The sequence below is a fragment of the Macaca thibetana genome, chromosome 17 (assembly GCF_024542745.1).
Source record: "Macaca thibetana thibetana isolate TM-01 chromosome 17, ASM2454274v1, whole genome shotgun sequence".
NCBI lineage: Eukaryota > Metazoa > Chordata > Mammalia > Primates > Cercopithecidae > Macaca > Macaca thibetana.
This window is the reverse complement of record NC_065594.1, coordinates 13,358,818-13,385,697: the sequence shown is the minus strand read 5'-3', so window position 1 is coordinate 13,385,697 and position 26,880 is coordinate 13,358,818. Positions and strand designations below refer to the sequence as shown.

The following is a 26,880-nucleotide window of genomic DNA, read 5'->3' as shown; positions in this document are numbered from 1 at the left end:
ATTTGCTGAAAAAAATTGTATTTATAGCCATACTGTTAAAAAATTAGCCCTCAACAAAGACATTAAACCAAAAACAGAGTGAAAAGATTTGCTAACTTTTTATAACTGTTGCAGACATTAGGTAGCATCTGGTCTTGACTTATTGGAGACACCCATTTATTTTTATGCTTTATTAAATGTAATTTATTAAACAAATATTTATTGAGCATCTACTTGGTGCCTGACTCTGTGTTACATAGTGGGTAGTTGAAGTGCTGTTAATTCTTCTGTGAAGGGGCCAAAAAACCCACGTAAGACTATAACCGATGCTTGGTTAATGTCATTTGAAACTGGATGCTAAGATACTAAGTAATCTCCAAGTGAATGATGTACAAAAGCTGGTCACCACCCTTCAACAACTGAAAAGAACAACTCCTGTCTTTCTGTTTAGCAAATAATAAGTCTGCGTATCGTTGATGTCTGACCTGAGGCCTCTTTCCAGGGTTTGATTTTATAGATGAGAACATTGGCTTCTCAGGTGCCTTTAGTTTCTGAAACATCTGCTGATGTTCCCTGCCCCGGGCAACCTACATTTAATGCTTCCTGGGTCCTTCTGGAATAAAGCCATGAATCTTTCATCTGGCATTCATGGTGTTCCTCCGTCTGATCCCAGCCTGCTTTCCAGCCTCGTTCCTCACTAAGAACCTTCCTGTACTTTATGCTCCGGCCAATTCTGGCTACTTACTTTCCCCACAAACAGGTCCCATCAATTGCTGACATTGTCTCAAAATGGCTCACCTCCTCACCCTTGCCCTTGAAAACCCTATCCACCCTCTAAAAAAGACCAGGTCCTGAGCCCCCAGCCTGATGTGATTACTTTCTGATCTGAGTTCTGACAGGTCATAGTTTATCTAATTTTATGCTATCTGTTCCCTAGTTGGGTATATTTTATTATTGGAGTACCTGTTTTATTTTTGCTGTTAAATTGTAAAGTTTTAGGTGGGATAAATGTCTGAATCTCAGTCATCTTTGAATTCTGTACCAAAGCACTTCTGGAAATTAAATGTTCTTTGAATGAATAAATAAATGTAGGCTTGACTCCCCATTCACCTTGGGCGCTATGTTTATGGCCTGGAAGTGAGAGATATGACCAATGTTTAAGCTCCTCATTACCTTGCCTCCCTGCATCTGTGCAGAAGTGTTCCTGTACTGGATTTTAGGAAAGCATTAGGCCGATCAGCCTATTTGAAATAGTAAGTCCTAATGGTCATGTCTTCTGGCAGATTCCATTTATGCCAGCACCTCAGAGAACTGTGGCTTCCAGGTGTTGCAGATGAAGTGACACATCATGACACGCACCATGCCAGTGGAACGGCCAAGAACGGAGCTGTCTCTGGGAAGAGGTAGATGAATTCCCTTCTCAGTTCACACTACAAAGGAGCCCTGTCTATGGACTAATGAAACCCTTTCTGCTCACCTTGATAAAGAGAATTGGGCATTGCTGGGGCCAGCCATAGTCAAAAATAAGTAAGTAAAAGTATATCTTCCATCCCTCCTTTCTGTAACCCTCTGTTCCCTTCCAGCATCCTACTTTTTAGTCCCACCTTTTATGTTTAAGACGTACTAAGGAGTTGGAGGTGCTAATTTAGTATCCTAACTTAGAATCCCCGTCTCAGGGCCAGGCGTGGTGGCTCACGCCTGTAATCTCAGCACTGTGGGAGGCCGAGGCGGGCGGATCACAAGGTGAGGAGATTGAGACCATCCTGGCTAACACGTTGAAACTCCATCCCTACTAAAAATACAAAAAATTAGCCGGGCGCGGTGGCGGACGCCTGTAGTCCCAGCTACTCAGGAGGCTGAGGCAGGAGAATGTCGTGAACCTGGGAGGCGGAGTTTGCAGTGAGCCGAGATCGCGCCACTGCACTCCAGCCTGGGTGACAGAGTGAGACTCCGTCTCAAAAAATAAAAAAATAAAATAATAATAATAATAATAAAAGAATCCCTGTCTCAGAAGTATTTTCAATTTTAACAAGTGTAAAAAGACAATACTTCATAGAAACTAAGGTCTCTCTCTGGATGGAATTTCAGTCCTATGACCCCCTATGGTCGTGTCAATATAGTTTAGTGATAACATCTATGATTCCATGTTGTGAAAATGATAGTACTTTCCTAAGGTTTTTCAGAGGATGAAATGGGATATTGTTTTTATCAAGAAGTAGGAAGGATCTGAGATTTTAATCCCACTTGCAATCTCATGAGTTAGCCTGCCACAGTTACAGGACACTGGCAGAAGGCATGAGAGCCTTGTGCCAGAGACAAAGGACTTTGTTATTCACAGCAAAAGCAGAAGCCAGAGTATCAGCATTCTCTTGTACTAGTCCCCAAGCCCCAGTTCCCGCAGGGCAACACAAAAAGGCAAGGAAAGACCTGTACACATGACAGGCTCTGTTACAGAAGAATGCTGAACTTAGGAAAACAGAATACTTTTTAACAGGCGGTAACCATACTGTCCGTTGCTCCAGAGTGAGACATTATGTTTATTGTACTGGACAGTAAGTACACATACTCCTAGCTTTGGAGGGAGACACTGTATCAATCTTGCAAAGCTGTTCGGTATATACAAACATTTTGAAAAAAATAATCCAGAACAAAGGCAGTCAATGCCTCTGCTTGAATCACTCGCAGCAATGTGAGTAACCCATAGGACATTGTCTCCCAACTTGAAAAGCATGGGTCACAATACCTGGCAGAGAGTAATGACTTGGTCTCTGTGATTATTACCATTATTAAGTCACAAAGATGATTCTACCTTAGTACCCGAAGGATGATCTCATTCAGTTACAGTGAAAATGAAAGGCAAATACAAACAAGTCATCCTGCATCATACATTTTAGGAACTGAAATAGATCCTATCCATTCATGGGTACCCAAACAAAGTCAGAGCCTGGAGAAGAGATTTTGTTTATTACGGTGTCGCCTCTGCAGTTCTGACATACCCGGTGCCGTGCTGTTTCCTGGGACAAAATAAATAAGCTGAGCCCACTGCCCATTCTTTGGAGAGTTTAAACTTTCCACTTTTGAGGTATTGCTCACTGATTCAGTATGCAGAGCCAGGACTCACTTCTTTCTTGCAGAATGAATCTGCTGAGGTTCGTTTCCTTCTCAAAATAAACATGTACCCAGACATCCTGTCTTCAAAATGTGACTGGCTTTTCCCGTCAGGTTGAAATGACAGAGGATGATTTTGAATGGAAATGGAAGCATCATCTAAACAACTTGGAAAGCTCTGAGAGATAAGTTTCTTCAGGATGGAGTGGAAGGTCACACTTGTTTGTCCTGTGTGTTCCCTCTTCTGTCCCTTGAATAATCCTTCCCCCCAAAAAGAAGGCTGCCGTTCTCCTAACACTTGGCTTTCTTGTCTCCAGGGAAAAGGAATTCATTGACACTAAACACATTTGCCCCAGGCATCTCGTATATGTGGCACCTAATATGAGCTCAATAAAAAAAAATTTTAACCTCGTTACTGAGGGATCCCATATGTTCTCCCTCCCAAGGAGGGAGGAACGTATGAATTTTTATTATTATTATTTTTTGAGATGCAGTCCTGCTCTGTCACCCAGGCTGCAGTGCAATGGCTTGATCTCGGCTCACTGCAACCTCCACCTCCCCGGTTCAAGTGATTCTCCTGCCTCAGCCTCCTGAGTAGCTGGGATTGCAGGTGTGCACCACCACGCCTGGCTAATTTTTGAATTTTTAGTAGAGACAGAGTTTCTCCATGTTAGCCAGGCTGGTCTCGAACTCATCACAGGTGATTCACCGGCCTCGGCCTCCCAAAGTGCTAGGATTACAGGCGTCAACCACCGCACCTGGCCTGGAACACTTGAATTTTACTACAAAATAGACCATTTAGAACATTTGAATTTTAGTACAAAACAGACCTGTTTAGAAGAGGATTGATGATCTAAAAGCGTGAATCTCTAACTGATGTTCTGATACTAGTGAGAAAAGTAATTTGGGGCAGGGTGGGGGTGAGTTTGTGTTTCTGCTTCCATTCATGAGACAAAAATGACTGTCCCATTTATATCAGAAGATCATTTAGAGCTGCTGTTTCTCAAATGTAAAGTGTGCGAAGTGCGTGTGAATCACATGGGGATCTTACAAAATGCACATCCTGATGCAGCCGGTCCAGGTGGGGCCTGCACTTTTGTGTTTCCATCAGGCTCTCAGGTGGTCTCAAGGCTGGTGGTCCACTGACCAGTTTGAGCTTCAGGGATGGGGAGAATTTTGCTAAAGAAGGCTTGAGGTGGAAGAGGGGAGGGCAGATTCCTATGGCTGTTTGGGCTTCCAGACAGAGCCCTCTGCAGGCTTCCCTGAACCCAGGAGTCTCCCTTGAGAGGACTTAACCTCGCTGGTTACTCCCGTGCCTCTGCACACCCTCCCTACCCAGTCCACAAAAGCAAGTCAGGGTAAGTAGTGAAGGTGGGGAGGGCAGATGAAAATCTCCCTAGACAGCGCAACCCTGAGCTCACACAGCACCCAGCTCACTGTGACTGGTGCAGCTCTGGGCTCTGAGAGCAGACGGCAGGTGGGCAACACCCCATGGAGGACCTTGGCCCCTATCATACCCCCAACCCTGGGCAACTCTCACACCTCTCTCCTCAGCTTCTTCCCAGGCTGAACAGAGAGTCACCTGAAGAGCAGACTGTCTGCTGATCATTAATCACATCCCCAAGACCTTGTGTCCATGCCCAGACACCGAGCTGGCGGAAGACGGCCGGCTTTAGAGAAAGCTGCTCCAGTGTGAGTTAGGAGGCGCCATGATGTGTCACTTCGTGATCTCGGTAACATTGCTGGGCTTACAGAGCAAGAAGGAAAGAAACCCGTATGTTCTCAGGCCTTGATAGCTTATTTCCTAAAACAATACAAAACGAACAAACTAAAGCAATTTTTAGAATGTTGCTGGAGATCAAAACTCCAGTGACTTTCAGCATGCATATATTGGCTGAGGAGTTTTGGGTTACTAACCACAATCTGCCCAAGGTGGATTAAACCATTTTTTCTTTAGATTCTAGTGCAGAGGTGTCCCCAGGGCCCCGGCCAGTTTGCTACCTCCTCGCACCCCTTTCTTACTGTGCTCCCCATGTAAACCACTGTGCTCAGCTCCCCTCCATGCCTGGGCACCTCTCCCAGGCCAGGCTTGTGTGAGTGAGCTTGCGTCTCCTGCTTCTCACTTACCCTACCATCCCATTTCAATTCCTGAAGCTAAGCAGGCAAGTGAATTTGCAGTAATGTTTTAGTGAAAACAGTAGCTCAAGACAGCCTCAGATATGTCCTATACAAATCATTCTGCATTGCTGGTTCCCACGGAAGAATGGGAGCTAGGGGAAGAATGGACCAGGAGGGTCAGCTTCCTCTCCGCTTCCACCCAAACTGCAGAAGTGCTGCCTGCTTTATGTAATCGCCCAAACAAATAGCAAAGGAACATGCTAGAGCCATCAGGCATGTAAGACTAGCCTACAGACAGGGAGAGTGGTAGCTAAGCAAACTGTGGCTGCAACAATCTGACTCAAGAAAATCCACCCCATCTCCCTGATTTTCTTATCACAAGGCTTTGTCCCCTCTTAGACCTGTCAGGGTTCCCAGATAACAAAAATGCTATGTTGTATAGACATGCCTATCCAAGGGTGGACAAGTGCCAAATTCTCCCTTGAGATCTCAACCGTGTGAAGTAAGGGGACCTGGAGGGGCCAATGCTAGTGAGTTGGGAAGAGGCTGCAGGGCATGGTGAGGATGGGAGAGGGCTTCGATGAGGCTGCAGCTTTGAATTTTTGTTGACATTTTCAGAAGCATGATCTTCTATTGCTGTATGTCTTCTGTGACTCTTGTTTTGCCTTTTAATTACACATAGATGGTAATCCCTCCAACTACCATCCTCTCAATGAAGAAGGCAGTGCTTTTGCAAAAGAAGGAGGCCTAAGGCCTGGCATGGTGGCTCACACCTATAATCTCAGCACTTTGGGAGGCTGAGGTGGGTGGATCACCTAAGGTCAGGAGTTTGAGACCAGCCTGACCAATATGGTGAAACCCTGTCTCTGCTAAAATTACAAAAATTAGCCGGGTGTAGTGGCATGTGCCTGTAGTTCCAGCTACTTGGGAGGCTGAGGCAGGAGAATTGCATGAATCTGGGAGGCAGAAGTTGCAGTGAGCTGAGATCCTGCCACTGCACTCCAGCCTGGGAGACAGAGCAGGACTCCATCTCAAAAAATAATAATAATAAAAAAATTCATCTCAAAAAATAAAAGCAGAAGGCCTAACAAGATGATCTAGCTGTGACATGTGAACACCAGTGAGAATGGGCTATTGGAACAGGCCAGGTGCACATTCTCACTATTCCTCAAATCACCTGACAAAGATGACTCTGCCTTGTTTATATCAGGAGATCACATTCTTGGGTTAAAATACTGCTGAAATGAGTGATTACCAATGAGGAGAAATGTTTTCAACTTCTGTCCTCTTTCCCTGCTGCATCTCTCTCCTCTACCATATGTCCTGGCTCCTCAGAATTCTGTGGCACACAGGGTCCCTTCTCTCCCTCATGGCAGACCATTTCCCCAATCTCTGCACCACGTGAAATTCCAGTGGGACTCTAGGACATTCAATACTATCATGGGACTTTCTTATCAATGTGTGATGAGTGACCGGCTGTTTGGTGGAACTGCAGCACAATTTATAAGGTTGGGTTTCCCATTTCAACATTTGCTTCCCTAAGATGTCTGTGAATGAATATAAAGCATGTTGGGAGAAGGGAGATAAAAATATATATGTACAGCACATAGCTCTTCCATTTCAGGGGTTGGTATGGATGAGGTCTGCTGAGTTCTAGAAGTATTTCAGGATTTGGGTCAGTTATGCCGAAGTCTTAGAGAGGTTTAATGTGGTAGTCATGGTGGGGTGCTCTATAGGGTCCTAGACAATAATGCCCCCAGATTCACCTGGTCTGGGACTCGCAGTTCCTGGGTCGAGTCATACTCAGACCCATTCTAAAGCACTGGGGAGACTCTGTGTACCAGTGTGTGCATGTGTGTGTTCTGAGTGTATGTGTGCGTGGGAGGGGGGCGGGTGGGATGTGTGTGAGTGTGTTAGGGATGAGGTAGTCCTGGCTTGGTTATCTTCTCCCTTGCTGACTTCTGCCAACTTATCACCATGGCTGTGCTTTCATTCTTCTCAAAATCTGCTATTGAATGACCTTATGCTCTTAATGACCTTCTCATTAAGATCATGCTTTTGGAACCAGACGGGGACTGAATGTCATTTCCACCACTTACTCACTATGACCTGGGGCCAGTTGCCTGAACTCTTTATGCTTTAGTTTTCTCATTTATCAAATAAAGATAATAATAAGCTGTCATGAGAATCAAATAGGTTAATTCACACAAAGCACTTACTTAATCTCCCCAAGCAAACGTTTCTCAAATAGTAAATAGTTTCTTGTAAAGATCAGGGGTACATGTGAAATCACCTCGCCAAGTGCCTTTACATTAGGCAGCATATGAGGGGAGGTTATTACATGTAAAACCAATAATCACACCTTATTCTATGATGATGGACAAGTATCCTGATGAGTGCCTGCTATGTGTTAGGACTTCTGGTGATCTCATGCAGTTTATTCTTTATTTTTACCATAAATTCTATAACATTTGGGAAAACTGTTCAGAGAGGCTGGGTCCTTTGTCACTGAGTTAATAACTGAGAGAGCAAGGATTTGGACTTGGATCTATTTGGCCTCAAAGCCGTGTATTTTTTCTTCTACGCCGCAATGATTTTTTTAAATAAAAAATATGTTATTTGAGCATAAGGTTTAAGATCCAACATTCACATTCTGGAAATCCAGTGAATATAGAAGTTTTAGCTTTGTTACTGGGGCCAGCTACACAAATGAACAAACTGATCTCAGAAGCCTGTAGAAAAGGGGTAAAATGATGAAATCGCAGATTTTGAGAAGAATAAGGAAGAATAACAGCCATGGTGATGAGTAGGCGGAAGTCAGCCTTAGGATAGAGAAATAGGGGAGGGAGTGGAGCACAGGGCATGTTATAACTTCAGCACTGACGCTGTGCCATGCATTGTGTAATGCTGATGTATGATGAATGTGCCTCACAGCTCTCTGTGCCCCTCTGGGAGATTCTAGCTTATGTGACACAGCAATGTGAATTTCTGCAAACCCAAATCCAGGGATGCTTGATATTAAAAGGAAGACTGAGGTGGAATTAATATTCTGGGCTTTTATGATTCCATTTTTTTTCATCGCCTCCAGCTGACTAGGGTGACAAGGTTTTATTTTAGTCTCTTTGCAGTCAGTGAAGTAGGATCCAGGTGTTCCTTCAAGGTGCCCTGATCTTGCCGTGTAAGACCTGTAATTGCCCATTCTAGTGTCAAATGTAAATGAAATTTACAAGAACGTGTCTAATTTGGTAAAATGAATAGATTTGGAAAACCAGCTAAGGAGACTCCCTTATCCCAGGTTAGAGCATGCCTCATTACCTTGAGCAGTATTTTTAAAGGAATCATTTACATACTCCTCCAAATTCTCTTTACTCTTTTAGATCCCCTGCAAGAAGCATCTCAGGTTGGAAAGATGGAGTCGCCTGCTCAGATGGGTCTTTGCTTATAAGTCTATCTCCCTTCACAGGAATGCAAAACTTTTGCACGGGCAGGCTCCATGCCATATTTGCCTTTTCATTTCTAGCACTTAGCACATTGTTGGCACATAGTGAGCACTTAGCATTTGTTGAATGAATACATGATCAGTGGAGAGAAAGGAGATGACTCGTATTCCATTGCTATGATGTGTCATGCATGTGTTGGGCCCTTCACTGACTTGATTTTATTTATTTTTCATAACAACCTCAACTCAGACATTATTTTTCTTTTTATATATGACAGCAGAGATTACAACTCCAAGGATTTTGAGATCCAGCAGGTGACATTGAAGAGAAAGTGGGCAGTAGACCATAGAAAGTGGAAGGGTTTATGGAGACCTGGCCCAGTCTACAGGGGGCAGCCCTGACTCGGTTTCACCCAATGGGTGCCGTGTGGGAATATGGGCCCATTGTTGCTGGATCTTCTTAATTTTCCAACAAAATTAGAAATTGAGATGCTTTGATGGAATCTCCCAACTTTAAAATCGTGGTTCACATGTGCTTAAAACAATTTGTGACCCAAAGGAATCGAATCTGCTGGACAGTTTTAGCCAAAGCATAACCAGTTTGCACCACCTGGAACAGGCTTAGAGAAGTTAAGGAAATTGCTCAAGGTCAGGCAATGCCTGAGCTGCTGGGTTTCTAACTTCTAAGTTCTAAATACAATTTGCTTCCATATATATATAAAATTCATAAGTGATAAAATTATTTTAAAGATTATTTTATTTTCTAACCAATCCAGTCATAAATATTTGACTGTAATTCCTATATCAATTTTTTTTCTGAGAAATTTGTGCCTGGGCATGATTTCATTTTTAGAATTTTTTCAGACAACTATATTTGGGTATTATGGGGTAATCTTCATCCCTGTAATACCAGCAAGCTTGTCCAACCTGCCTTATTTTGTTGTTGTTGTTGTTGTTCTGTTTTGTTTTGTTTTAGCCTTTTAGCAGTCTGAAGTCATGATTTTTAGTTTCTGTCTCTAGTGATAAGTGAAAAAGAGGGATGAGGAAGGGGCTTTACTGGCCCAACCAGAAACAGAAACTAACAACAAATGACTGTATTCTCTCCCTTGGATACCCCTTCAGGGCCTAAGGTAATTGTCCTTTCCATTGTATTCCTGTTATCACTAGCAGAGCAAGCCAACTATGCAGTGGGATAAGCAATTCCTTGCAGAGAGACAGCACTGCAGAGGCACAGATTAGGTCCCACAGCTAGTAAGTGTTGTTAAGTCCAGGATTCAAATCCAAGACTCTGAATCTAGAGCCTGTGTTCTGAACTCTTATGATATATACCTTCTCTGAATGCAGTGGTGATAGACAGACACGTCTTTGCCTCAGGCTTCTTTTCACCAAAAGTAAGGAGGCAAGTGTTAGGTAAATTCTTCCCTCTTATTAATTCTTATAGAATCGTCTTCCTTTGGCCGGATGCGGTGGCTTACACCTGTAATCCTAGCACTGTGGGAGGCCGAGGCAGGTGGATCACGAGGTTGGGAGTTCGAGACCAGCCTGACAAACATGGTGAAATGCTGTCACTACTAAAAATTCAAAAAATTGCTGGGTGTGGTGGCACATGCCTATAATCCCAGCTACTCAGGAGGCTGAGGCAAGAGGAATCCGGGAGGCAGAGGTTGCAGTGAGCCGAGATCATGCCACTGCACTCCAGCCTGGGTGACAAAGCAAGAATCTGTCTCAAAAAACAGAAAAAAAGTCTTCTTTCTAAAACTCTCCATCCATCCACCCATCCATCCATCCAAAGTCACTCATCCATACATGCTTTCCACTTATCCATCCATCCATCCCTCCACTCATCCAACCATCCATCCATCATCCCTCTACTCATTCATCAATCCATCCTCCCTCCACTCATCCATTCACCCATTAATCCATCCCTCCATCCATCACTCCACTCATCCATACATCCTTTTATCTACCCATCCGTCTATCCACATACCCATCCATCCACCCATCCATTCATCCATCATCCCTCTACTCATCCATCAATTCATCATCTCTCCACTCATCTATTTATCCATCATCCCTCTACTCATTCATCAATCCACTATCCCTGCACTCATCCATCCATCCATCCATCCATCCAACCATCCATCTACTCATCTATCTATTCTTCCATATACTTATTTACTTCCTGACCACCACCACCGCCACCAAAAATGTAGCAATTCCTTTTAGTAACAGCTGCTTCGATATCATCATGAGCTTCATCAAGGTGACTAATTTCAGAGAAAGCTTTGAGAATCAGAAACTTAAAGATTGGCATTGGATGTCACTGAGAAAACAGCAGACAGATGTTAACATGAGCTCTGCTGTTCTGAGTGGTATTTTCCTGGAAGTCTGTCAAGGAGTTTTCCAACTAAAATTAACTTTGTGACATCTGAGCCAGAAACACAAGCTGTGCTTCATTCCCAGCCCTCATGCATGTGCCTGCGTGCATGTGTGTGACTGCCACTGTGTGCCTGTGCCCGTGTGCACATGCTTCTGTGTGCCTACATGCTTATGTGTGTAGACTTGTATGCCTATGCCTGGTGTATGTGTATGTGTGCATGCGTCTGTGTGTTGGGGATGAGATCAGGTATAGTAAATATTTTGGGGAATAGTAAGAAAAGGCAGCATTGTATTAATTGGCACATCGTTCACAAGAATTTAAACACCATGTAGCTCACTTTACAGAACTCAAACATGCTTTCTGAATTGCATTGAATTGAAGGAAGAAGCACACCTTTGCCAGGATTACTCCAGGGAATCTTGTCATTCAGTCACCAGCAAAGGTGGAGTGGATTCTTTATAATGTGCCCGTCTTTAGTTATCCAGGTGATAACAATGAATGACAGATGAAATGGCAACCAGAAGGCCTGACTATTTCTAAGGCTGACTCTGTAGGCTATATTTTGAAGTGTCTACCTTTCTAGAAATGGCTCCATTTCTCCCCAGGGACTCCATTCTTTGAACTCCATTAATAGGCTTTTTTGTCTTCTGGCTTTCAGTTGCATTTGGTCAGCGGCGGTGGTGATGGGAGTAGCCATCGGGGAGGGGGACACAAACAGCAGGCTAGAAGGGGTATGGCGGAAAGTTAGATTGGGTATTTATTCCCCTGGGTTCTTTATAAGGGTTACTTTAGGCTGGTTGCACCCCTTGACTGAAATGCATAATTCTATGTCAGCGCTTTGGGTATCTGCTACCTCTTCCTTCCCCTATCAAGCCTAGGATGGAAACAGGAACTGCCTTTATCAGCTCTGGCCTCTTGCACTGTCTCCTGTGATCTTCCTACCCCTTGCTCATGACTTTGTAATAATTCCATTTATTAGCCTTAACTTGTCCCAATTTTCTGCCAAGGTGTCTCTGATACACAGACCAACTGAAGTAATGGGACCATAAAGCAAGTCTAAACCCATCTGTGTGTGATTTTTCTCCATTGAAAGTTATATCATACCAGACTTCCTTGCCCACAAGAAAGTTGTCAAGGCACAATGAGAAAGTAGAAGAAGGGTTCTGGAAGGGTTAAAATAAAAAGGCAATTCAACAGTAAGATGCTAATGCACCTTATACAATGTCATCTCTGTATCTTTTCAGCTATAATAATAGGCAAGAGTAAAATGCTTAGTCACTCACTATCCCAGGAAAGTGGATCCTGTGCTTTCTGAGATGTTCATTAGGCAGCATCTTGCTTTCTACTGATAATTCAGCTGAGCATGAAAAATGTGTTGCACAAATTCCAAACTTCATCAGAACATCCCCACACATGGCTGGGTGCCCTCCATTCTGTGGACACAGATGTCCAGTCGCTGAGACAAATGAGTCACACTGGAAATCGGTAAGTGCCATAAAACCACACTTGACTTCCCGAGTGCAGCTTGCTTGGAATGCATGGTTTTTGACCAAACTCAAGGAAGAACTTTGCCGGGCATTCCAGGACACAGCCTCTTGTGGCTTAGGGTAAAACAGTCCTTGAGGTGCCTCAGCACCCAGCATCCACAACACTCTAGGATATACATTCCCATGGGGGCACCTCTCCATATCCTTCACCCTGGCCATGGGCTTGCCCAGTGAGGCACAGGGACATTTGAAGTCCTGGGTGAGCAAGCATGAGCACATGGGTTAGGCTGTCCTACCCTGTTTTCTCAGGCAATTGTTCCATACCCAGATTTTTCAGTGTTGTGTGTGGATTGCCATACACCCCAAGTCTAGGTTCATCCATTTAATGAGATGCACCTCACTGGCTACAGCACTCACAGGTTTAAGCTAAGCAGGAAGAAAGTGTATAAGGTGTAGCAGGTAGGTACTTTCTTGCCTGATGCATTCCACTCCTTTGATAAACAGAAACAAACAAACAAACAAAAAAAACTGAAGGCCAGGATTAGGGCTGGAGAGCAAAGAGGAAGATCGAATTTTCTTGGACATTTTGCTGTGGAGTAGCAAGTAGAGCAGTAGGGAGCAGGAACATAGATATTTGGCACAAAGGAGGCTTTGACTTGCTAGTTACATTCTACAGAGTTTGGGGGGCTCTCTCTGGAAGGGTTCCAAGCTCAGGTAGCATGCTCTGCATATCAAGGTCTCCCTGGTCTTATGTCCTTCAGACTAGACTCGAATGTCTGATTGTGTCAGCAATGCCTCAAGGCAATGTCTTACCACCCCATTTCACACTTAGTTTCTGGAATAGCCTCCTCACTTTATCTGTCTTTCCTCTCCTCCTTTACCATAGCAATAGGGACCCGAGTAGGGAGGATGCTCTGCGTCCCTGGTTCCCTCAATCTTCTTGGAAGAGTCTGGTTTCTCTCCTGATAGAGTTTTAGGTTTGCCCTGATGATCTAGATGAAGCAAAGTGTGGTAACACTTCGCTGAATGCTCTGTCAGTGTGCCTAGAAATAGAGTCTCTATCAGGGTTGTTTGCTTCCTATCACGCTCCAACTGGCAAGCAGGTGGATTTTCTCACTTGGCAGCTAGCTCCCATCTGCCCCCTGTCAGTCTGCAAATATTACCCAAGTTAAATGCGAACTTCTAGCAGTGATGTGCACAGCCACAAAAAAAATATGAATTCAAATATATACTTTTGAAAGGGACACCTTAGTTCAGTCATTTAAATTCATTATCTCAAAGATCAGTTTCACTAAAACTCCCACTTGTGCTAAACAGAAATCACGCTGACGTCAGGCACTTACCTCAATTCTCAGAAGTTGAGCAGGTCTAAGCCATCCCGTTCAACACACAATTCCCTTCAGTTTCCCTTACAAGACCTCAAAACAAATGTCCAGGAACTGATTCAGGATATATGTTCTCCTCGGAAACCGGTTACTCAAGTTCTTGGTGGCTTAATACAAATACAGTAAACAAGGGACTTCCCAGGGGAGTCATTCAGTCAAAGCCAGCATGGGACCTGGTGACCTTCAGTGTCACAGAGCTGGACTTCAGCACAATGAGTTCTTACAAAACAGAAAACACATGGATTAAAAGTCACAGACACATCCTGAAGATATTTCCCTTATTTATATATTTTTTAACTTTTATTTTAGGTTTGGGGGTACATGTGAAAGTTTATTATATAGATAAACACATCATGCGGGTTTGTCATACAGATTATTTCATCACCCGGGTATTAAGCCCAGTACCCAATAGTTATCTTTTCTGCTCCTCTTCCTCCTCCCACATACCCCTACTTTCCTTATTTTAAGAAAACAATGCTGGTGATGTCGCTACAGCTCTTCCTAAAGGTAGATGAATGAACTACAGGGTTCTATTAAAGACCCTATGGGTCCAGACCTGTGTGTGTCAGTTCTAGTTTACTAATCCCTTACTGAACGCATTTGACAGGATCTTTGCTGTTAACAGGGGACAGAGCAAGGACATGTGACATGTGACTTCAGCTATAAAATAACACAGCAGCTCCCATCACCTGCTCCTCGGAGAGCTCATGTAGGTCTACAGGAGCAAGGATGTAAGTCCCTTTCCCCTATGTCTCCCTGAATGACTCTCACTTGGCCATAATTTACAATGAGAGGGTATACATGCTCATGAAGGATGCATATCTTTGCCTCTGTCTACCCTGACACTGGCCCTGGCCCTGTGGACTAGAAAGTCTTTGAGAAAATTGTGAGATCCTGCAATTGTGTGATTTCCTTCCGTGTACCCAGGCTCTGAATCGGAGCGTAGACAGCGACCATCATTGGCCAGGGAGAGTCTAGAGGACATGTCATGGCTGTCTTTTTTGTCTCTCTTTTGTTAGATTCCTGATATCATTTATGGCCACAGGTCATTTTGCCGAAGAGGAGGAACCTGGGATCAAGTTCTGTGACTTCAAAGAAGAGTCATGTGTACAAAACTTTGGGAGACGATCACCACAGACAGGATTTGGAGACAGGAGCCTATTTGATCTTTTTCTTCTCCTTCTTAAAAGTGATAATATGAACACAAAACTATTTACAGCTTTAAACAAACCCGTAGTTCAGTACTGAAGCATGCATAACACATTCCTCTCAACTGAACAATACACAAGCAGGCATTCTGGAGATTTTATTGCACCAGATTGGTGTGATTATAAGTAAGAAGATTGGCAACATCAGCTCCCTGGAAAAAGGCTTGACACAGGTTAACACTTTAACATGAATAACTTTTTCTCTAATTAAAAAAAGATTTCTTAATGTATTTTCTTTGCTTAATCTCCACTGTGTCTTGCTGTATCCAACCCTACATCTTTGTCTGTATTCACATGCGTATATTCAATCCTATATCTCAAATATGAAAATTATCTCCATCCCTTCTTGCCCTATTGTTGCCGTGATTTGCAGAGCATCATTGTGCAGCTGTGGATGAATGGCCTTCCGGGGCTGTTTTCAACCTTATTTCCTTTTGCTGCTGGTTAGTTTGATGCCCTAGGTTTAAGTGTTGGGATATTTGTGGTTTGGAACTTCTAAGTTTCATGCTAGTTTTTTTAATGAAAAAAAACTATGCTTGGGATATGCATTCTTATCTAAAGAACAAGAAATGTTCTTGTTGACCCTCATATGACCCTCAGGAACCAAATTCAGGCTCTGGGCATCCAGGATTAAGCTTCCTGAAAAGCTCTACTTCATGGGCTGACAGTTACGTGCCTTTCACATGAAAATTTCCTCTGCTGCTGAAAGAAAATGCACAATTACCAGAGGAAATGTCACTTCATATGATGCACAGGTGATAGAGAAAAAATGTGCATTTGTGTAAAGAAACAAACATTCCCAAATATGCCTGCCTCATTTGTGCTTCCTTAAGGGCAAAATGCCCGTTTGGGAAACAGACCTTTCCTAGTAGCATTTTCAATGACTCTCAGTCCTTCTCACATTTGGCTTTGACTGAATTCAGACTTTTCTTGTCAATTAAAAATGATAAATTTGACTTCTTGCAGGAAGATAAATGATCAGCCTGTGTCAAGCATATGAAGACCTAAGATTTCAGATGCACTGGAATCATCCTGAAAAATTCATCCCGCACACCCAAATGGATGATCAAATGACCGTCATCCAGGGAAAGTCTGGGAGGTCTCATGCAGTGTGCAGGTATTCTGAAGAGCCATTAGCTTTTAGAATGTTGCAGCAGCACTTCTCTAGCTTTTCCTTGCTTCCCTGCTCTTCATGAGAATGGCCAACTACATTCACCTCTGCCTACCCTCTGTCCAGGAAAATCCAAGACCAACCTCGAGACAGATGTTTGTCCTTTTAGCTTTTATTTTTAGAGGCACATTGTCTGGGAGTGACATCTATTTACTGGTTATTCATTTTGCTTTCTGCTTCAGGGATGTTGATAAAAAGTGTGGATCTAAATAATTGCTTCCCCTCAGCCATCTCACAGAAGGTGTCCTGGTGCATTTTTATCCTGAGGGCAAATGAAAGCTATGTGTTCTGCTCGGCAACTGTTTTTTATGTTGATGCTCCTTTTTCAGCATATGAATGTGTGGAGAGGGTGATTGTTTATTATCTAGAGGTAGTGGTGGGGGCAGATACGAGGGCAGATGTGGAGGGAGATGGGAGATTTCTAACTTTCCACTTCCATCTGTAATTTCTTTTAAACAGATACTCTGATTTTATATAAAGCAAAGCTCTTTGCATAACCAAATTGACTGCCTTTCTCAGATATTTTCCTGAATAGAATGTTTCCTAAGATGGGCTTAACTAATGATGGAAAGAATGTAATCCGTCTGTGAAAAACTCTTAATCTTCACGGAAAATAAAATCAGATGCATAGGGGCTTTGTAAATTTCATTTACTTCTGCTTCACTTCCTTTCCATTCAAAAAATAATTGATTGCATGTGCATGAGAGAGAAGCCAACCAGACACTTTTTTGTTTTTTCACCGAATGCGTCATACACTGTTGGTGTCCACAAGTGATGGGATAGGGAGGTCATGGAAAAAATGAGGCTGCCCCTTTGGGGAACTTTTGTGTTGATGATGACAGTCTTGTGAATAATACTGTAGATAAGGAAAGTAACAATCAATATTTTTGGGTTATTATTATGTGCAAGGTTGTTGGGGGAAGCTCTTTATTTGTATTTGATCATTTAGTTGGCCCAAAAATCATACAGAGTAGCTACTATTATTATCTTATGCCTACCACAAAACTCCAAATTTCACCTTTCAACAATGATTCTTCCCTAGGAGTTCCTCATCTCAGTAAATGGTCATGCCAGTTACTAATTTGCTCTGACCTCAAACTTGGAAATGAGTCATCTTTAGTTTATCTCTTTCCCGTTGCCCGCCTACCCCTCCCCCGATTTGACAACAAATTATTCCAAATTATTGGCAGCAAGTTCCTTAAATTGGCTTCTTTGATGTGATTCTTAAGTTACCTCTCAGACCTCACCTTCCCATCATTCTTCTCACTTCCTCAGCTACACTGGCTCTTCTATTCCTTAAATCTGTCATGCTTGTTAGAAATCCATATTTAATCAAGTTCTTCCTTTTTGTTCAAACAACTTTAGTTTAAGCACCATCATCTCCAGCTTGGAATATGGAAATAGCCTCCTGATTTGTCTGCATGCTTTCTTTCTGGTTCTGTTATAAAGATCCAGCATGAGAATGCGCCTTGAATCATGAGTCTAATCGCATCACCCTCACTACCTTAAGCCTACAATGGCTTGGCTTTACTCTTGGAAGAAACACATAGCTCCTAACGTAGCCTTTGTGATCTGACTGCTGCCTGCCTATCAGATCTCCCATCACTGTCCCCCTCACTCACTATGTCCCAGGTTTACCAGCCCCACTTCCCTCTCTCTTGAACATATCCCTGCTTTTTTCTGCCTCAGAGCTTTGTACTTACTGCTTCTTATCCTGGAAAAATCTTCCCCAGTCTTCACAGGACCATGCATCATGGTCATAATTTTACACTTGAAAGTAAAAAACAAATAGTAATCAACAAGGAATAACATGCTATCACATTCACCCACCACTGGGGAAGATTGAGACTTGAGTTTGGGAGGAGTTTGAATGACAGACAAAATAGCAGATTTTGAAGGGAGTGACTATAGATTTTGCATATTGGAGTTGGGATGAGCCCAAGTGTATAAGAACCTCTTTGGGAGGCAGAATGTGCATCTTCCTCTGATTTCACCATAAGCATTATAAACAAATTAAGTATTTATGTATTCATGTTGCCTCACCTACTCTGATGCCAGCACTGCATGGAAGAAAACTCTGGGCAGAACTGGCAAGTCAATAGAATAGATGAATCAACTCTACTGATAAGGAAGCTGAGGCATAGAGAGGTCTTTTAAAGCTTGCTTACAGTGCAAGTTAATGCACAGAGGCAGAACTTAAACCTAGAACTGACTTCAAAGGACCTGCTGCTCCTCTAATTATGTGCTGACCATGTCATTCTCATACCATCCCTATTCTACAGCATTTGATTTGAATCACATAACTGAGCACATGATTCAATATACTCTTTCCTAATGTTTCATGTATGCTTCATGATGTTTTGTGTATGTTGTCATAATATTTTGCCTCATCTACACATTTATAAGCTCCTGAGTCCAAAGAATAATCTTTTGTAATTTTTGGCACACAGAAACCTTTGCTACTTAGGGAATTATATTTCTCTTGTATCTTTAGAGACAATCAGCCAAGTTGTTATTAAATCCTCACTGTAGATATACTACTATTTCATAGGCAAAGTGATACTATTGAAAATAGAGTTCTTAGGATACAAAGTTCAATCGAAACAGAATGAATACTGAGTTTCTCTGAATGAATTTGCATACTGTGATGGTTAATATTGAGTGTCAACTTGATTGGATTGAAGGATGCAAAGTATTGTTCCTAGGTATGTCTGTGAGGGTGTTGCCAAAGGAGATTAACATTTGAGTCAGTGGACTGGGACAGGCAGACCCACCCTCAATCTGGGTGGGCATCATCTAATCAGCTGCCAGTGTGGCTAGGATAAAGCAGGCAGGGAAAGATGGAAGAGCAGAGTTGCTGAGTCTTCCAGCCTCCATCTTTCTCCCATGCTAGATGGTTCCTGCCCTCGAACATCAGACTCCATGTTCTTCAGTTTTGTACACTTGGACTTACATCAGTGGTTTGCCAGGGGCTTTCAGGTCTTTGGCCACAGACTGAAGGCTGCACTGACAGCTTCCCTACTTTTGAGGTTTTGGGACTCAGACAGATCCACCATTGGCTTCCTTGCTCCTCAACTTGCAGACGGCCTACTGTGGGACTTGACCTTGTGATCATGTGAGTGAGTTCTCCTTAATAAACTCCCTTTTGTATATACATATATCCTGTTAGTTCTGTCCCTCTAGAGAACCCTGAATAACACACGTACGTACACACATACATTCATCCACTCTATTCTCAGATCCTTCATAAAGGAGTTTCTTAATGGAATCAGAATAAATCATCATTCATGTTACTACCTTTTTCAACTAGATGGGAAGCAGTTTAAAACAGAGTATAATATCGGAATTACAGTGGGAAATAGAGCAATTGGACTCCATTATCCGAACTCAACAAGTCTTTGTGACTCATCCTCCTGGGTTGACTCGGATAACTGCTCATCTCAAATAATCTGTGATGAGAAATTTTTGCTAGTCATACTCAGTGAAGCTGTCTTGCCCCCACTGTCAGTGGGTGACTGGGTAGTGAATTACACAGTCAATGCTTTATTTTAACCAAGAGGTCATTTACTCACCAATATATTCATTAAATATTTATGAAATTCAGGCCGGGCGCGGTGGCTCAAGCCTGTAATCCCAGCACTTTGGGAGGCCGAGACGGGCGGATCACGAGGTCAGGAGATCGAGACCATCCTGGCTAACACGGTGAAACCCCGTCTCTACTAAAAAAATACAAAAAACTAGCCGGGCGAGGTGGCGGGCGCCTGTAGTCCCAGCTACTTGGGAGGCTGAGGCAGGAGAATGGCGTAAACCCGGGAGGCGGAGCTTGCAGTGAGCTGAGATCCGGCCACTGCACTCCAGCCCGGGCAACAGAGCGAGACTCCGTCTCCAAAAAAAAAAAAAAAAAAAATTTATGAAATTCATATAGGCTTGTTTTGGCCATGAGAAATTCTGAAGTAGACATAGTAGAAAATTCCTAGGCCCTTAAAGCATAAGTGTAAATAAGGGAGGTTTGACCCAGTGCTGACGTGGTAAGTCTTTTGAGCTTAGGGAACTTGGTCTTTAAGCTGGATGGGGCTCACTCATTTGAGTTGCAAAATTGATTTCTTATATAGCGGTATACGATTTTTCTGGCTACTGATATGACTGTGGCTATAAAAGGCAGCAAAGCTACAGTTCTCAGGTTTTCTGATATGGTATATGTCTCACTTTAGTGACTTGTCAATACCACCAACTTTGGGCATACTATTGTAAGCTTCAAAGAGAATCAGTGGGAGCTGCATTTGTTCCCAGCACCCCTCCCTGATTTATATCTTATGCAATGCTCATTAGCTGCTTTTGGAGTAAAACAAAGAAAAAGTAACCTTGAACTGAATCCACATTGCTATTCTCTCCCATCCTCTAATCTGAAACAGTCCTCTTGGTTTGACTCTTCTATGTGCTTGGAATGCAAAGATCACCTAGCTGGAGTCCCTTCCCCTAAGAAATCTTGAGATATCGATAAATAAAACACACACACACACACTCATCCACACATACATAAAAATACATATAAGATGTCATGAGAGTACGAGGAGAGAGTAACTCATTCTCTTAGGGGTGAGTTGGCGGAAGAGTAGAAAAGAAGAAAGGGCATTTAAGAATTCTCCTTGACCTGAGTCTTGAAGATTGATAAGAAATTCTTTAGACTGTCTAGGAATGAATGACAACACAGGCAGAAGAAACAGGGTGTGAAAGATAGAGCCTCATGGAGTATAACATGTTCAACCTGTGGTTGTAGGACGTTGGTTGATACCTAAGATAAATGAAGTTCCCCAGAAAGATAGAAGGCAGTTAGAACTCACAAAGAAGAATGATTGGAAACACTAACATTCAGTGAGATGAGAAAAACACTCAAAAGGAACATTCTACAGGTATGGGGAGGACCAGCAAAGGGCAATATTGAAGAAGCCCAGGAAAGAGACGTTGAGTGGAAGGCACCCATTGAGTTGACACTGAGTTGATCACTAGTTTTCTTGGCAGGATGGCAAGGTCATAGTTCACAAAGTTATGAGGGCTGGGAGAAGCGAAAATGCAGACAACGATGTAGGCTAGTTGCTATAGTTTGCATATTTGACCCTCCTAACGTCATGTTGACATTTGATCCCCAGTGTTGGAGGTGGGGCCTAATGAGAGGTATCTGGGTCATGGGAGTAGAAGCCTCATGAATGGTGTGGTGTCATCCTCACCATAATGAGTCAGTTCTTGCTCTATTTGTTCCTGCCAGTGCCTGTTGTGAAAAAGAGCCTGGCACCTCCCCAACCCCTTGCTTCCTTTCTCACCATGTGATCTCAGTACATGCTGGCTTTGCTTCACCTTCCACCATGAGGGGGCAGCCTGAGCTCCTCATTAGAAGCAGATGCTGGTGCCATGTTTCTTGTACAGCCTGCAGAACAGAACTGTGAGCCGAATAAGCCTGTCTTCTTTATCAATTACCCAGGCTCAGGTGTTCCTTTGGAGCAATGCAAATGGACTATGGCATTATTCTTGTAGAACGCTACTTTTGCACAAGAAGTAGCCTTCAACAAAAAGAGAAGGATGGGATGATACTTAGAAAGGATGCATACAACACATGCCATTTACTTTAAAGAATTCCTGTGAGAAAGAAGTCAGAAAGGAGGACAAAGTTAAAGAAAAATGTAAAAAACAAGTTGATTACTGGGGGAACACCAGGGAAGCACCAAGTTTTGGTGGAGGACTGAGCTGGAGGGGAGGGGATTGAGGCTCCAAGACAGAACTGAAGGAGGTAAACACAGGTGAAGCTGAAAACAATGGAAGATGCTGAGGGTCCTGGCCTGCTGGCAGCTATTTTATATGCCAAGGAGGAGGTAGAATAAGGATTATCTTAAGATTTTCAGACATCAGAAACAAATGGGGAGAGTCTTCTGAAGGAAGAAGGGCAATGAAATAAGGCTAAGTCTGGCCCTGGAGATGAACAAGATTTTGTACCTTTCAAGTGAGGAAGAAGGAAGACCGAAAGGATCCCCTCTCCTGATAAATCCTCTACTTTCCAGGGGAGAAAAGCAGGGTCTAGACTGACTTTGCCAATTGGACTATTTTCTGACAAACTTGAGTACCTTTGGTGCCTTTATTCACGAAGTTTTACATTTGAATAATTCAAAATACATTATAAAATATTTGGTTTTTAAAATACAATATCACAGGAATTGTAATCAACAATAAAAAATAGACTTTAAGATAGAGCCATGAGTAAAAATTACTTACGAATGTAATTGAAGGGACAAAGTACAACAGAAAGCACACAAAGGCTTATTTTTACCTATCCAGCAAAGCCTTGGTAGATTTGTGCTTTCAATACTACATATTTTACTTCTCATTGCAACTGATATTCATGAAATGCAGTGATACCAGGATAACAGCAAATTTAAAAAGATGAAGTATCTTTCCCTTAATTAATGTCTACAAAGAGATTTAATGATGAAAAGTGTCATTAACTGCCAAGTATTATTAATTATTTTTGCAGCAAGAGGCAGAGAGTCCTCATTATATTATATACTGTTTTAAATATTATAAAATATTTTCAAAATAAGTTTAAAAATTATAAACAAGCCAAATAAAAAGGCATTTTTGTTTCTAGGTGAAATAAAGATCAAAATACAAAGGAAAACTCATTTACATCATACACAAGGAGCCTTCAAAATACACCCCCAAAGACACCCGGTGCTCTGTTCTTTTTCTGTATTCCTTGTATGTCTGCAATTTGCATAAACTGAAGCAAGTTTCTACTTACACTTTGACACAAATGTTAATCCTGTCTGCTGGCAAACACACACTGGGATCTTACCTGTCTCAACTCTGTCTACTCACCTTCTGTGGGGCTGTTCCCCGTGAACTGGGGTTCTGAACCAGCTTCTAAAATTCCCTGGTTTTAGTGGAGAAAAATCTCAGAACCATTTGTAACCTCTGGGTCAGGTCTATTTCGGAGTCAATCTCCATTGCAGTTCCAGGTTGGTCTAGACTTAACAGCCCAACACTTATTTAATTGAACAGTTATTTTATGCCATGTATTGTGCAAGCTCCTGCTCTTGAGCTATATACATTGTTGACCAGATAACTTTACTTCCCTAATTACTATTTTATTGTAGGCCATGCTTTAAATTTTCTTGTGAGAGAGGGTCAAAGTAGGAGACCAGCTGGCAGGAGAAAAAATTGAACTATTCATTTTTTTCTCTCCTTTATAAAAATATATTTTTTAATTTAATAGGGTTTTGGGAAACAGGTGGTGTTTGGTCACATGAATAAGTTCTTTAGTGGTGATTTCTGAGATTTTGGTGTACCCATCACCCAAGCAGTGTACACTCTACCCAATGTATAGCCTTTTATCTCACCCTTCTCCCTGAGTCCCCAAAGTCCATTGTATCATTCTCATGCCTTTGCATCCTCATAGCTCAGCTCCCAATTATGAGTGAGAACATATAATGTTTGCTTTTTCCATTCCTGAGTTACTTCACTTCAAATAATAGTCTCCAATTCCATCCAGGTTGAACTTTTCATTTTTTATGTTTCTCCGAATGCCTATCAACTCTAACCATTTATGGAATTAACTTGGCTACTCAAGGGATCAGATGTGTTTCTGGGGTTGCATCCCCATTGTTCCTGCATTTAGCTTCCTGGCTGGCTAGTTGTTTGCTTGGATTCCGCCCAGTGCAGATGGCAGCATCTCTACCTCAGAGGCGGATGACACATGGTTTACTAATCCTCCCTCAAGTTGCAGCTTTGCTTCTAGAGCTGATTTTCTGGGAGTCCAAATAATTATGCTTCACCTGTGCTATGTACTCCTTAATTACATTATTTTCTTAGTTATGCTTGATGACAAAGTTATCAAAATTCAACACACTCAAAACCAAAATAAAATCTGGGAGCAAAATGTCTTTTGCTGCATCACCACAGTAAGTTATAAAGAGGACACTGCACACATTTCCAGGAGGGGAAGTAACTAGACCCTTGGTTAAAACCACTCTGAGAGTTGGCTACTTTTGGAACTAAATAGGGAAAGTTCTAGAAAAACTAAGTGTGCCCAGGGAATAACAACACATGAAGGCAGGGTGACAGGCAAGTGACAAGTGACGGAGAAAACAGTCACAATAATGGTGCTTAGTGAAGCTGAAGGCAATTTCCACTTTTTAAAAATTGTTCCTTCTTCTTCCCTTTCTTCTCCACATCTTCCTTGTCTCATCTCCCTTTCCTTTCTCTTCCTCTATCTTTTCTTTCTCTTCTTCTGTCCTCCTCTTCCTTCTTCCTTTGCTTCTCTTCTTCTTTCATTTCCTTCTTTTCCCTCCTCTTTCTCCTGCTTTTTCTTTTGCTTATGCTTTTCCTCTTTCTTTTCTGCTTCCCACTTTCTCTTTTTTCCATCCTAGCACGCACTCAATCAATATTTCTTGACTTGATGAGTATGAAAGCTTTGATATATGTACCAGGTAAGGTTTAGAGACACATTTAAAGATACTGATGTTTTGATCAAAGATGCTGCCCTCCACTTTTTCTTTGATTGTGTCCGTGGAGTTTCAATGGGACTTGCTCACATCTGGACTATCTCATATTAACATGAAGAGTTTCATTTCAAATATATAAGTAAATTTTCATTCAATAAAGCACACTATCATATGGTGAGAGTCCTTACTATTTTCCAAGTGAAGCAGTTTTTCTACTCATGATTTGTTTGGGAGTTCTTATTGGCCAGGCAATCCTCAGAAACCTGACTCTAATTGTCACTTCTGTCTAATTTATTCTTACATATCCCGTCACTGGAAAGTGACCAAACCTGCTAGAAAATTTCTCAATATAGGAAATGGCAGTGTCTGCTTCAACTGATGAGTTATCAGAACTGGCTTTACATATAGGCAGCATGGAAGTATGATTTGAATAACATGATATAAGAGACATTGGGGCACTACTCGGTCTCTCACTGCTAATTCCCCTTCCAAAATGTCTGGAATACCACTATGAAAAATTCGACTTTGGGGTCCCTCTCTCCGATTCAGTCTAGGCAAAATTGCCTGATCAAGTAACTCTTTCAAGGGCAACAGGGGCTCATTACTGTCTTTTCTCTCCAGACACTGGAAAATTCCTACCTTCCTACAGAAGACGTGAAATTGAGGAAAAAAGAAGCAATACCAAGTTGCATTAGGAGCCACGAAAGCCAGGCTTTGCCAACTTTACAGTTTGGGGCAGGTTGGCTGTTAGCTGGAATGCCATCTGGGTATTGAGGACCTTGCCCATTAAACAGGAGCTCCTATTTAATGTCTTGGTAAGAGGAAGCACCACAATCACTATGTTAGTGCTTCCAGGTCAAGGTATTTCCACTGTGATGACATTAGGGTGCAGTTCTCTGCAAAATAGTGCTGTTTTAAGCTGTCTAAGTGTGAGATTATGTATTACAACAGGGAGCTTTTTTTTTGCTTATTATCTTTTGTAAGACACCAAGGATGAAAGATACTTACTTCATCAAGGTAAGTGAGCCGTTTAGTGCCACTGAATATCTTACCCCTGTGGCTCACCATAGAAACCCAGCCTGGGTATTTTATTGCCTTCTGTACAGATATATTGAAATGAGATGCTCATCACCACAGGTTTCTTGCCACTCTACATATCCGTATTCACTCTCTGAGCTGGAGTTGTCTTCCTAAGGGTAATGTGAGAAGGATTTTCTTTCCAATATCCCCAGATTTATAGGGTTTCTATTTTACAAGACCTTATGGCACATATTTAGCTAGAGGCAGGTAAAACGAAAAAAGATAAAAAAGTCTAGCACCACCAGAGAAGAAAGGGATTGAAATATAAGCAGATGATTTGTAGTGTAGAAAGAAAAGTGGAACCTCTTTGTTGCTGATGGTCTAGTGATTGTAGCACAAATTTCTGTGGATTGAAGCAATGGCTCGTTTGTACTGAGAAAAGGTGCTTTAGATTAATTTTAGAAACTTCAATACTGCAATGTGCTAAATTTTAATTATTTCACTTCCTGCTTGGTATATTGATGTTGTGATTACCCTTGAAAGAGTATTACCGATGATGATTTATGCAAAACCCAGTCAGCTCCACAGCTCCATCAGTTTCAATTAAAACAAGCCACAGAGGAGGTGTGCTGCGGCCCTGGTGCCTGTGATCACCATTGCTCCCACAAGCAGGTACAGTCCGTTTACTTAAAGCATTACCTTTGGTTTTCATTCTGGAACCATCTCTTCCATGGCATAACTCACCAGTGAGAAAGGAAACTGTAGAGATTTGGTCTGCTGGACTTGGATTCAGACTGAAACCATCCAGGGAAATGTATTTCATCTGTACTTCTCTGCTGATATAGGATATTCGGCGCCAACCCTTCCCTTTTTTGAACTGTTTGACAGCTGAACTGGCCAAAAGAAACTATTGACCAGTTAGCATTTTCTGATTTCAATTAACGACATTTGGTCAGTCTCTGGGCACTGGGGTCATCTGGAGTTAATCATAAAGTATGCGCGTTCTCTAAAACGAAGCCCTGGCCTCGAAGCTCATTTATCTCAATGACTTCAACTATCCAGAGGTCATAGGGTTTTTCATGGTGCGTCCCCAGCA

General features: G+C 42.3%; 1 protein-coding gene and 2 long non-coding RNA genes across 5 annotated transcripts in view; 2 read left to right on the top strand and 1 right to left on the bottom strand.

Annotated features, from left to right (window-relative positions):
• The window catches only part of LOC126940322 (uncharacterized), a 52,815-nt gene extending 51,391 nt beyond the window's left edge, over positions 1 to 1,424 (top strand). The window contains exon 6 of the long non-coding RNA XR_007720701.1: positions 1,263 to 1,424. This is a non-coding gene — a long non-coding RNA (uncharacterized LOC126940322). The remainder of the gene's footprint in view (positions 1 to 1,262) is intronic.
• Positions 1 to 26,880, bottom strand: part of RFC3 (replication factor C subunit 3) — a 666,103-nt gene that overhangs the window by 122,383 nt on the left and 516,840 nt on the right. The window lies entirely within an intron of this gene.
• Positions 1,419 to 25,591, top strand: LOC126940325 (uncharacterized). 2 transcript variants are annotated; one of them, XR_007720706.1, is made up of 4 exons: positions 1,419 to 1,506; positions 12,269 to 12,509; positions 14,916 to 15,277; positions 16,071 to 16,353. It is a non-coding gene; the product is annotated as an uncharacterized LOC126940325 (long non-coding RNA). The 2 variants fall into 2 exon arrangements; XR_007720705.1 differs by lacking the exon at positions 1,419 to 1,506 and adding an exon at positions 25,386 to 25,591 and having other exon boundaries at positions 12,227 to 12,509; positions 16,071 to 16,221.